At 50.7% G+C, this 12008-nt stretch overlaps 1 gene segment (V, D, J or C); it reads right to left on the bottom strand.

Annotated features, from left to right (window-relative positions):
- LOC132675544 (immunoglobulin heavy variable 3-43-like) overlaps window positions 1–12008 on the bottom strand; it is a 91472-nt gene that overhangs the window by 38624 nt on the left and 40840 nt on the right.

The raw sequence follows: 12008 nt of genomic DNA on the forward strand, positions 1-12008 counted from the left end.
CTACTTAAGTAGAATGGACCCCTGGCTGACCGTTTTGTAAGACTTGACTCAGTGTGCCTCCCCACTGGTTGTCTCTGGCTTCCTGAACTGGATGGAGAAAAAAAGCAGTGAAGAGTAGAAACTACTCTTTTCTCTCACAGGAACGTGTATATACTGAGAATCCTTGAGAGAAAGTCGTGGAGTTGATGAAGATGCTGTGGGGTTTCGACAACCACAAGGTTCTTTACTCATGGTCTCTCTTCATGGGCATCAAAGGAAAACCTTAAGGAAAATAAAAGGAGAGAGGAGCTGCTCAAGTATATTAAATTTAGATCACTTGAATGAGTCAGTCTCCTCTGTTTGAAAATCACTTACATCTATTTTAAATGGTGGCCCGTGTACTTGTGAGGCACAGGTCTGTATATGAATTGATTTATCCCCGAGCTTGGTCTCTGTCAAGGTCGACACTACTATATGACTGTTCACTCTAAATGTTAGAAGACATCTGTGTTTGTAAATGGTTTAGGAAACAGTGTGTACTGTTTACTGGTCAGGATGAAGTTTGCAGGGCATGATGAGAAAGATGCTTCACAGGAAACCTGACCCTGAAACACTGGTTCTGGATATGAATTCTGAGATCTTGGGTGCCCCCTGGAGACCTGTGAACCTCCAGGTTCCCTACGTGGCTCCTGGTGTCCTGTGTGTTCCTGATGACCTGAGTGCCCCCAGGTGAACTGAGTGGCAGCTAGTGACCTCAATGCCCTATGGAGACCTGAGCATCCCCCTGGAGGTCTGAGTGCTCCATGCAGAACTGAGCGACCCTGGTGTCCTCAGCTCCCCCTGGTAACCTGAGCACCCCAGGAGATCTCAGTTACCCCTGTTGTCCTGAATGCCCCCTCGTGACTTTTAGGTAACCTCAGGGCAAATCACAATTTTTGGGCCGATGTTCAGCTCTCAGAAGTCCTTTGTGGTGTTTGAGCCAGCTCTGTGGCTAGGCCTATCCTGTCCTGTTCACCCTTAGAGGCGGTTCTGATTGTGTTGCTGTTAATCCTGGGGGAACCTCCAAGGGGGTGGCCAGCACCTGCTTCATCCCTCTTCCTCTTGCCTAACAAACTGCCTAACTCTTGGACATGTGGCTCTTGTGGTCTGGACCCTAGTATGTGATATAGAATATATGATAGTATGTGAACCATCCACTGCATCCACTCTGCTGGGGTCGGTGGATCCAATTCCACCAGAAATTACTGGTTGAGATGGAGAACCCCAAGATGCTGCTAGTGAGGTGCAGAGTGTGCAAGGCACTCACCAGTTGGGCACAACCCCTGCAGCTGCACCTGGGACAGGACCCCTGGGGACAAGGAGACGCAGCCTGGGCCAGTCACCAGCAGTCACAACCATTCCCATCATCCCACATCTGACATCTGAAACCCTCACCTTTGGGACCTCTCACCAGGCACAAGGAAGGCCCTGCAGTCTCTTCTGTTTCTCGAATACAGTTCTGCCTTCCTTAGGGACTTCAGCACTGTCTGAGGAGAGAGCGGTGTGGGCTCCCACACCCTGAGATTGAACTTTACTCTAGATCTTGAGAAGTTTGCCTGTGTGGGAGGGAGCATGTCCTGATAAGTGGGCAAAAATTGAGTCAGGCTCCCCTTGTCCTTCCAGGTCCACCTGTGGGCATCTCTTTGTGGATCCGCAGGCTTGTTGGTCCTCGGTCAAGACAACACTTGGTCTATGAATTGTGTTGGAGGCAGGTCAAGTGATCGCCTCACCTTTCTGATCAGATAGTGAACAAATGAGTGGACCACAATTCACTATATTCTATCTGTCCGAAAGATATTTGAAGGGATCCATACTTTCTCCAGAAAACTTTCCAAATCAAGTCTTTAAATACATTCAATTTTATCAGTCATTCCACACATAACTGCATAGGAAAAATCTATATTGATGTCCAGTCTGGTGTAAATATAACAAGCAAAGGACACTTGTTCCCAGGATCATATTTCTTTTAGTTTCCACACTGATGTATTAACCTCACCTGACAACTACCTGCAGAGCTTGAGCACACCTGGAGACTTCTGATCTTGATGGTTCTCTGCTGAGGGGGTTTGCTTCCTCAGTCATCTGCAAAGTTTGGAAGCAGTGCAGACATCTTTAAGTGCACAGACACCAAGACATGGACACCTTTCTGTCACCTGCAGATATGATTCCCATGCATGGCTGTTGTCTCCATCTCCTGAGAAATCCCCATCCAACACAAGGGGCTGTTAACTCAGGGAGGAGGCACAGATGTCACAGAAAAGTGGGGGACTCTTCACTGATATGGACATAGACCATCAGTATCTGAGGTAAGAAGTTAATGGCACTAAAACAACCACATTAATGAAAATGGATTGGCTGACCTGGACATCATTGGAATCTAAAAATCCGGAGCCTAAAGAAATTGTAGAAAATGTGTTCATAGTCCTGAAGGCATGTGCCAAGAGGATAAATGCTGAGTTAGCTGAATAGACCTCAAATAGAGATCAGAATGCTAGATAGTAAATAGATAAGAGGATAGGTGATGGATGATAGAGGGTAGATAGATGATAGATAGATAGATAATTTTATGTTATATTAAAGTCATTATAGAGGATTCACATCATTATGAATGTATTATAATGAAATTATCCACTATTGGCAATATTTTTTAAAAGACCATAATTTCATACGGAAAAGAATATTTGACACCAACTTGAGATATACAAAAGAAATAATTATGACTTCAATTTTTTCTGAATACAGCTTCCACATGGGGTAGCACATGCCTGCTTGTAGATTCCTCCTCCCTCTGGGCCTTTGGCTTCCATTCCCATTTGTTCCTAGGGTCTCCCTTCCCAGGATGTCCTGAGCTCTGGGATGTGCAGGGACAAGAGCTCTGTCCTGGATCTGGACCATCGTCCCTCTGGCCTAACATTTACAGCTCCTTCCAGGCCCTTGCTCAACCACCAGGCTTCTGCCCACCAGGCTCCATGCCTGCATCCACCACCTGCCAGCCTCCTTCTGGACTCTTCCATTCATTTCCTGTGGATTTAACAACAGTTTATTAGGTTGGCAGGTCTCCTAATAATAATTCGCATTGAGGAAAGAACTGTATAGGTAAAACATGACAGACTCTCTCCATAATAGCCTTGAGTTCATTCCCATGATGTTATTATTTTGCACCCCATCTCAGCCCCTTGACCCCACAGTCTTGCCTTAGAAACTGTCACTTTCACGAACGGAACTAAATCTGTCCCCCCTACACACCTGGTCCATCCTATCTATCTACTCTATATGGTCATCAGACAACCACCAAGCTGAGAAGGAACACAATACAGAGTGTGAAGACATAAGTATTTATAGAAATAATTTTATAAAATTTTATCTAATAATCAAAGTAATGAGATATTAACAGAAGTAACTTAAATATGGTAAATGACCATGTTTATTATAAGATTCTATGAGTTTAGATGAACATAATCAAGTTACAGGACAACCGAGTAACCACAGGTCAAAGAAATGTATCCTTCTCAGGTCTATCCAAACCCTTTCCTTTGCACACCAATCAGTTTCCTATCTCTCCCTTTCTCTCTGGGCCTTGCATGTTCTCTGTCTCAAAAATAAATAAACATTACAAAATAAAGATACGTACAGGTCAGTGATATTTAAGGGAGAACCCAGAAATAATCCCCTTCATCTTTAGTCAACTGAATTTTGACAAGAGCAGACAACATGACATTGGGGAGCAAATGGTCTTTTTAATAAATGGTGCTAGACAGCTGGCTATCCATGTGCAGAGGAATGAAATTGCGTCCATATCTCACACCATATACAAACATCAAATCAAAATGGATCAACAGTTTAAATGTAAAATTATGACCTCTGGAAGCAATATATCGAGATAAATCTTCATGACCATTGGGTTTAGCAATGCTGTTAGAGATGACACCAAAGCACAAGCAAGGAAAGAAAAGTAGATAAATTTAGTTTTCTCAACATTAGAAACCTTTGTACACCAGAAGATGCTATCCCCAAAGTGAAAAGCCAAAGCCTAATGGAAGACAATATTTGCACAGTATTTGTCTGGTAAGAGCCTGTTATGCAGAATGTATAAAAAGTTTTTACAACTCATCAACAAAAACACAACCCAATTTTTAATATGGACAAAGGATTTGGATATATCTTTCCCCAGTGCAATCATACAAATGGTGAATACCACTTGAAAAGATATTAAACATCAATCGTCCTTATGGAAATGGAGATTTAAACAGCAGTGAGATACCCTTTTACACACACTAAAAATGCTCTAATCAATACAACTATAAAATAACAAATGTTGGTAAAGATGTTGAGAAATTGGAACCCTTCAACCTTGCTTGTGGAAATGTAAAATGGTGGAGACTGTGTAAAAGAGTTTGGCAATTCCCCCCCCCCCAAAAAAAAGATAAAAACAGAATTACCATATGGCCCAACAATACAACTCCTAGATGTATATCTCGAAGAATTGAAAACAGTTGTTTAAACAAAGTGCATGTGCACATACATAGCAGTACTGTTCACAATAGCCACATTGTAGAAACTATGCAAATGCCTATCGGTGTGTGAATGGATAAACAACCTGGGGCAGACCTTTAAACAGGAATATTATTCTGTCATACAAAGAAATAAAGTAAAATGTTGTGGCTGTAGAGAATACTGGTTTCTCAGAAAGCTATCACAGAACTCCACATCTGCACTTACATCTGGAAATTTAAAGCAAAGCCTTGAGCAGGTATTCATGTTCCCGTATTCATAGCAGCTTCTTCACAACAGCCAAAAGATGGAAGCAACCCAAGTAACTATTCACAGGTGAGTAAATAAACAAAATGTAGTATATACACAATGGAATATAATTCAGCCTTCAAAAGGAAGAGAGTTCTGACACACACTAGCACACCGACTGAACTTGGCAGTCATTATGCTGAGTGAAATGAGCCAGTGACAGAAGGAAAATACACTATGTTTCCACTTAAGTGACGTGTCCAGAAAAGTCATACTCAGAGACACCAAGTAGAATATGGCTGTAGGGGCCGAGGGGAAAGGGGAATTGGGATTTAGGGTTTAATAGATACAGAGTTTCCCTAGGGGAACATGACAACGTTCTGGAGATGGATGTACAACAGTGTGAATGCAGTTAATGCCAGACAACTGTATGCTTAAAGTGACTTACGTGGTAAGTGTTATGTTACATACATTTAATCAGAATTTAAAAAGGAAGGACTGATACACATCACAACATGGTGAATGCAGAAAACATCCTCAGTGACAGAAGCCATCCAGAAAAGGCCACTCAGGAACCATCTTGCTCCTTTTTTTTTTTTTTTTAACATTTATTATTTATTGTTGAAAAAGAGAGACAGAGACAGGTCATGATAGGGGGAGGGGTTAGCAAGAGGGAGACACAGAATCTCAAGCAATCTGTAGGCTCTGAGCTGTTAGCACACAGCCAGAAGCAGGTGCTCGAACCCATCAACTTCAAGATCACGACCTGATGTGAACTCGGCGTTTAGCAGACTGAGACCCCAGGAGCCCCAGGAACCACCTTGCTCTTTAAATCCCCCCAGGTTACACAGATAGGGGAAAGTCTCAGGAGCACTTCCCCAAAAGAAGCCAGATCAGATTGGGAAAAGACATTTCACAGTGGGGCAGGTGGGGACACTTGAAGTGGGCCTGTGGTCAGGGGTCTAATGTGGAAACGCAGGGATTTCCTCATTTGGGGTTCTGTGGTGGTTTCTCTGGAGGGTGTCCCTGTTTGGGGTAAAACGCACCAAAGTATCTCGTGTGAAGTGGCAAACGCGGCAAAGAAACGAGCGTCCAGGTAAAGCGTATTTGCGCTACCGTGACACGTGCACTGCACGTCTGAAATCACAGAGTAAGGTACTCCTGCAAACAACAGTGTCAGCCCCACACGATAGAAGCAAGAGAGGGGTCAAACGCTGTGACGTAGGCCCACGCCCAGACCCAGCTCACCCAGGCGGAGAGACCACGGGCCCTGCAGGAGGCAGCACGTGAGCCAGAGGCACGTGGGAGGGTTCTTTTTTTTTTTATTTTATTTTTATTTTTTTTATTTTTTAATATATGAAATTTACTGTCAAATTGGTTTCCATACAACACCCAGTGCTCATCCCAAAAGGTGCCCTCCTCAATACCCATCACCCACCCTGCCCTCCCTCCCACCCCCCATCAACCCTCAGTTTGTTCTCAGTTTTTAACAGTCTCTTATGCTTTGGCTCTCTCACGTGGGAGGGTTCTATTGGTGGCCACGTGTCTTGGGTGCAGCGGAAGCAGTGGGATTTGGAATTCAGATTTTCCACAAGATGCCACTAAGAAGCTGTTAGAACTGCGAAAACCAATGAAGGGACATCTCCCGGAAGTGCACTCGGGAGGCGGGGAGGGGAGCCTGGAAGGCGGAGCCCACCACCCAGGGTCAGGCTGGGGAACAACCCACCGCTACAGACCCAAGATTAGAACCCTCCGCGGAGAGAACCCCCCGGCTCAGGCCCCACCAGGGGAAGCTGTGCCCTGCGGCCCCTGCAGGAAACCCACCGCGCCTGCAGCTGGGCCCGGGAGGCGCCTGCTCGCCCTGCAGCCCTGCTTTCCTCCTGTGGACTTCGCTTCAAAACCACGCTCCCAACTTCCTCTTCTCCGCGAAACAGCGTTCGTCTCCGTGTGCTCCCCGCTCGGCCGCGGTTTTGCCACAGCTTGCTGGGCCCGGATGGCAATTCTCCGCTACTCCTGAAGAAACCCACCTTGGCTGGTAACATAACTGGCGGGTTATTTCCAAGGGCAACGGAAGGAGCAACGAGGACACTCGCAGGATAGGAGAGCAGCACACACACACCACGTGCACGTCTGCACGCTCCTGACGACCCGTCGGAAAGAGAAAGGAAGAGACGGTGCCATTTGCAAGCGCGGCGGAAGGAACGACGTGCCCCAGAGGAAATCTGAGCAAGGAGGTGGCAGGCCTGCTGTCCCAGGACAGGGCACTGGGGACAGAAACGCAGGAAGACGCACGGGGGCGGAGAGCTGCTCTGTGCTCCTGGCCGCGGAGGAACCGCCCCTGTGAGCACGTCTGTCCTGCCCGGAGCCATCTGCAGCTCCGGGGTGTCGCCCAGAAGTCCCCACGGCGCCGTCGCAGACTCGCAGACTCGGGAGGGACACCCCGCCCCGCGCGGAGGCCGAAGGGACCCGCGAGGCCAGAGCGGCGGGAGTGCGAGCTCCGCCAGGGGAGCCCGCTCCTGGACCGCGAACCGCATGAGGCAGCGGCGGGAACCGAGTGGGCGCGGAGCAGGAAGACGGCTGCGCGGCCCCGCCGCCCGGCGCCGGTGAGGTAAGCCCCGCGGGGGACACAGTGTCACCGCGCACGAAGCCGCGCGGGGTCCTTTCCCCCCAGGGTCTGGCGAACAGCGCCCCCCTCAGCCTCCAGGTTCCGGAAGCTCCTCTTCCCGGGGCCTGGCTTTCTCCTCGCCTGCTCCTCCCTTGGCGGGAGCTGAGGAGACCGGGTTGTTGTCAGTGTGGACGCGGGGCCACGTCCCCCTGAATCCTCCACAGCGGGTCCTGACGAAACCGGGTTCTTGTCGGTGTGGACACGGGCCCTCATCCCCCCGAAGTCTCCACAGAAGGTCCTGTGGAGACCGGGTCCTTGTCAGTGTGGACGCGGGGCCACGTCCCCCTGAATGCTCCACAGTGGGCCCTAGGAGACCGGGTTCTTGTCAGTGTGGACGCAGGGCCACGTCCCCCTGAATCCTCCACAACGGGTCCTGAAGAAACCGGGTTCTTGTCGGTGTGGACACGGGCCCTCATCCCCCCCCCCCCCCCCGAAGTCTCCACAGAAGGTCCTGTGGAGACCGGGTTCTTGTCAGTGTGGACGCGGGGCCATGTACCTCTGAATCCGCCACTGCGGGTCCTGAGGAGACCCGGTTCTTCTCAGTGTGGACGTGGGCACTCATCCACCCGATGTCTCCACAGCGGCTCGTGAGGACCCCGGGTCCTTGTCTGTGTGGACGCAGGGCCACGTCCCCCTGAATCCTCCACAGTGGGTCCTGACGACACCGGGTTCTTGTCGGGGTGGGCACGGGCCCTTGTCTCCCTGAAGTCTCCCCAGCGGGTCCTGAAATGCTGGGTTCTTGTCGGTGTGGACACGGGCCCTCATCCCCCCGAAGTCTCCACAGAAGGTCCTGTGGAGACCGGGTTCTTGTCAGTGTGGACGCGGGGCCACGTCCCCCTGAATCCTCCACAGTGGGTCCTGAGGAGACCGGGTCCTTGTCAGTGTGGACACGGGGCCATGTACCTCAGAATCCGCCACTGCGGGTCCTGAGGAGACCGGGTTCTTGTCAGTGTGGACGCAGGGTCACGTCCCTCTGAATCCTCCACAGTGGGCCCTAGGAGACCGGGTTCTTGTCAGTGTGGACGCGGGGCCACGTCCCCCAGTGTGGACACAGGGCCACGTCCCCCTGAATCCTCCACAACAGGTCCTGAAGAAACCGGGTTCTTGTCGGTGTGGACACGGGCCCTCATCCCCCCCCCCGAAGTCTCCAGAGAAGGTCCTGTGGAGACCGGGTTCTTGTCAGTGTGGACGCGGGGCCATGTACCTCTGAATCCGCCACTGCGGGTCCTGAGGAGACCGGGTTCTTCCTAGTGTGGACGTGGGCACTCATCCATCCGATGTCTCCACAGCGGGTCGTGAGGACACTGGGTTCTTGTCTGTGTGGACGCAGGGCCACGTCCCCCTGAATCCTCCACAGTGGGTCCTGACGACACGGGGTTCTTGTCGGGGTGGGCACGGGCCCTCGTCACCCCGAAGTATCCACAGCGGGTCCTGAGGAGACCGGGTTCTTGTCAGTGTGGATGCAGGGCCACGTCCCCCAGTGTGGACGCAGGGCCACGTCCCCCTGAATCCTCCACAGTGGGTCCTGAGGAGACCGGGTTCTTGTCTGTGTGGACGCAAGCCCAGGTCCTCCCGAATCCTCCACAGCGGTTCCTGACGAAACCGGGTTCTTGTCAGTGTGGACGCAGGGCCACGTCCCCAGTGTGGAGGCAGGGCCACGTCCCACTGAATCCTCCACAGCGGGTCCTGACGAAACCGGGTTCTTGTCGGTGTGGACACGGGCCCTCATCCCCCCGAAGTCTCCACAGCGGGTCGTGAGGACACCGGGTTCTTGTCTGTGTGGACGTGGGGCCACATCCCCCTGAATCCTCCCCAGCGGGTCCTGAGGAGATCGGGTTCTTGTCCGTGTGGACACAGGTCCAGGTCCTTCCGAATCCTCCACAGCGGGTCCTGAAAAGCCGGATTCTTGTTGGTGTGGACACGGGACCTTGTCCGCCCGAAGTCTTCACAACGGATCCTGAGGAGACCAGGTTCTTGTCGGTTCGGACGTGGGCCCTAGTCCACCCCAAGACTCCACAGCGGGTCCTGTAGAGACTGGGTTCTTGTCGGTTTGGACCTGGGACTTCGTCCTCCGAATCCCCCACAGCGGGTCCGGATGAAGCCGGTTCTTGTCAGCATGGACACAGGCCCTAGTCCTCCCGAATCCTCCGCAGGGGGTCCTGTGGAGACCAGGTACTTCTGGGTTTGGACGTGGGCCCTAGTCCTCTTGAATCCTTCACAGCGGGTTCTGACGAAACCAGTTCTGGTCGGCGTGGACGCGGGCGCTCCTCCACCGGAAGTCTTCACAGTGGGTCCTGAGATCAGGTTCTTGTCACGTGGACAGGAACCTATGTCGTCCTCTTCCCCCACTGTGCATGTAATGGCACAGACTTAAGGTCAGAGTGGTCCTTCATGAAGAACTCCTTAGATTGTGTTGTCAAGGGTCTCTACTCCAGGTTGGAAATGGTCAAGGATCTGGGCACATGACACAAGGCAAAAACAAAAAACAAAAAACCCACACTCTTTGAATTGTCCCCATTCCATCTTAGAGGTGGATGGCGTCACCTGGGCTTGACCTCTCCCAGTGGGCCTGTGCTGCCATGCCATAAAAATCCAAGTCCCAGGAATCAGAGCTTCTTTCTTCCTACCTCTGTGGGCTCTGGGGGCTTGGGGAGCGTCTTCCTCAGAGCCTTCCCCCTTTTTTTTTTTTTTGCCTGTGTCTCCTGCCCTGTGCCTTGGTGTGCTTGTCATGGTCTTTTGATAGAGTGAAAAGTCTGGAGGCTCCTCTAGGGTGTCTCTGTAAACAGGCTGTGGATACTTTGAGTTTTTCAGTGAATGATGACTTTGGCGGTCTTGGAACAATCCAGCCAGCTGCAGCATGTCAAGCGTTGTAAGGAACAGCTCGGAGGCAATGACGAAGACCCACAAAAGCCAATCAGTGTCCTTGTCTCCCTCCCTTTGGACAAATGATTCTAGGAAGCCTTGCATTTCCATGATGGTATAGTGCCTGTCACCATTTCTGTCTCTCACGCTGGTCCTTGGACATGTAGGTGTAGTGGATCGTGACAGGGAAAATCTGGGATAGAAGTTATTTCTTTCCAGAGTCGTGTTCTGTGGCCTCCCACACTGAGGTGTCCCACTCAACACCTGACAAGTGGGAAGCCATTGGTGACAGCAGCTAGGATTGCAGCCACTAGGGGGAGCTTGCCTTGGCCAAGTCATCCACCCTGGGTGCCATGATGCTCCTTGTAGATTTGCCTCCATCACTAGCTAGGGCTGGCTAATCAAGCACAACACCACGGTGCTGGCCGCAACACAGTGGACCAAGCAGCTGGCGTCTTCTTCAACACTAATCTAGGAACACTGTTCTCGGTGTCCACCTCCTTTGGAGGTGAATAGGAAGTACACACCCCTGTACCCCCAGACTGGTGCCTGCTTGTTGCTCTCTGCAGGGAGTCTGACCTTTTATGGCACTGATAATTTAGGGTGAGGGTTTCTGGCAACACCTGGCATAAGCCCAAATCAAAGCTACAGACCACCAGCAAGCACCAGCTCCTTCCCACAGCAGCTGAGACGTGAGGGTGAGGAATGAGTGAGCCATTCTTAGGTCTAAGGCATTGTAGGGGGGCATCAGCTAGGCTCCCAATCCCATCCTTGGGGATAAATGTATTGTGGGACCTCAGCTTCTGGATTGAATTAAGAACATGTAGACTGTGACCTGCTGAAGGAAGTGGCAACAGGAAGTCACAGTGGGTGACAGGCCGGTCCCTAGGCATCTGAGCTCTCACTTGGGGTACATGAGATGTGCGGGCCCCTTGTGACTGAAGGTGGGGTTTCAGTACACCCCCAACAAAGGAAATGGAAGCACAGGATTTATGATTACAGAGCCCAGAACAAGAGGGCACAAGGACCCAGGGAAGGGCAGGCCTCCATCCCACATTCGCAATGATCAGGACATAGAAAACAGGGTACCAAGTACAGGATTTCTTGGGAGCGGATGGGGCTGAATTCGCTAACTTTCACAGGCTCACCTCTGTGTTATTCTAGAAGGTGCTTGGGAAACCAAAGTGAGAACCCTAGGCAGATTCTTATCTACGGTTAAACTCACTGAAAAGTAGGCAAGAGAAAGAGAGCAGGGATTCACATTTACCAGTCTCCCTCTGGATGCCAGAGTCATCCATAGACACTTGTGCCTACCTTTCTGATTGATGTATGGGGTGCTCCTTTCAGCCTCATGGTCTCAGTCTCCCACATTTGGGAATTTGCTCTCCAGCGAGGCACAGCTTGCACTAGTGGAACCTAATGCCAGTACCCTTCCCTCACAGCCCGCAGACACCCCCGTGTGGGACAGGCAGTATGGGTGGGTGGTAGCCCTCCATTATCCTGAGCCCACATGGGACTGGGGTAAGACAAATTACCTGGAGAATGAGAAACTTTTCAGTCCACAACAGCGTAGTTTTGGAGAAAACTCATGAAGTTGCCAATGAAGGAGCTTGTGTCAACTTCTCTTAATTCTGGAACCAGACACTTCTGCTCAAGACACAGCTCTGACTCAGGTCCTCTTCCGAGAAACTAAGGCTCAGTTTGGGTTCTTACAGGCCTAAAA

This window comes from Panthera onca, chromosome B3 (genome assembly GCF_046562875.1).
Source record: "Panthera onca isolate mPanOnc1 chromosome B3, mPanOnc1 haplotype 2, whole genome shotgun sequence".
NCBI classification, from domain to species: domain Eukaryota; kingdom Metazoa; phylum Chordata; class Mammalia; order Carnivora; family Felidae; genus Panthera; species Panthera onca.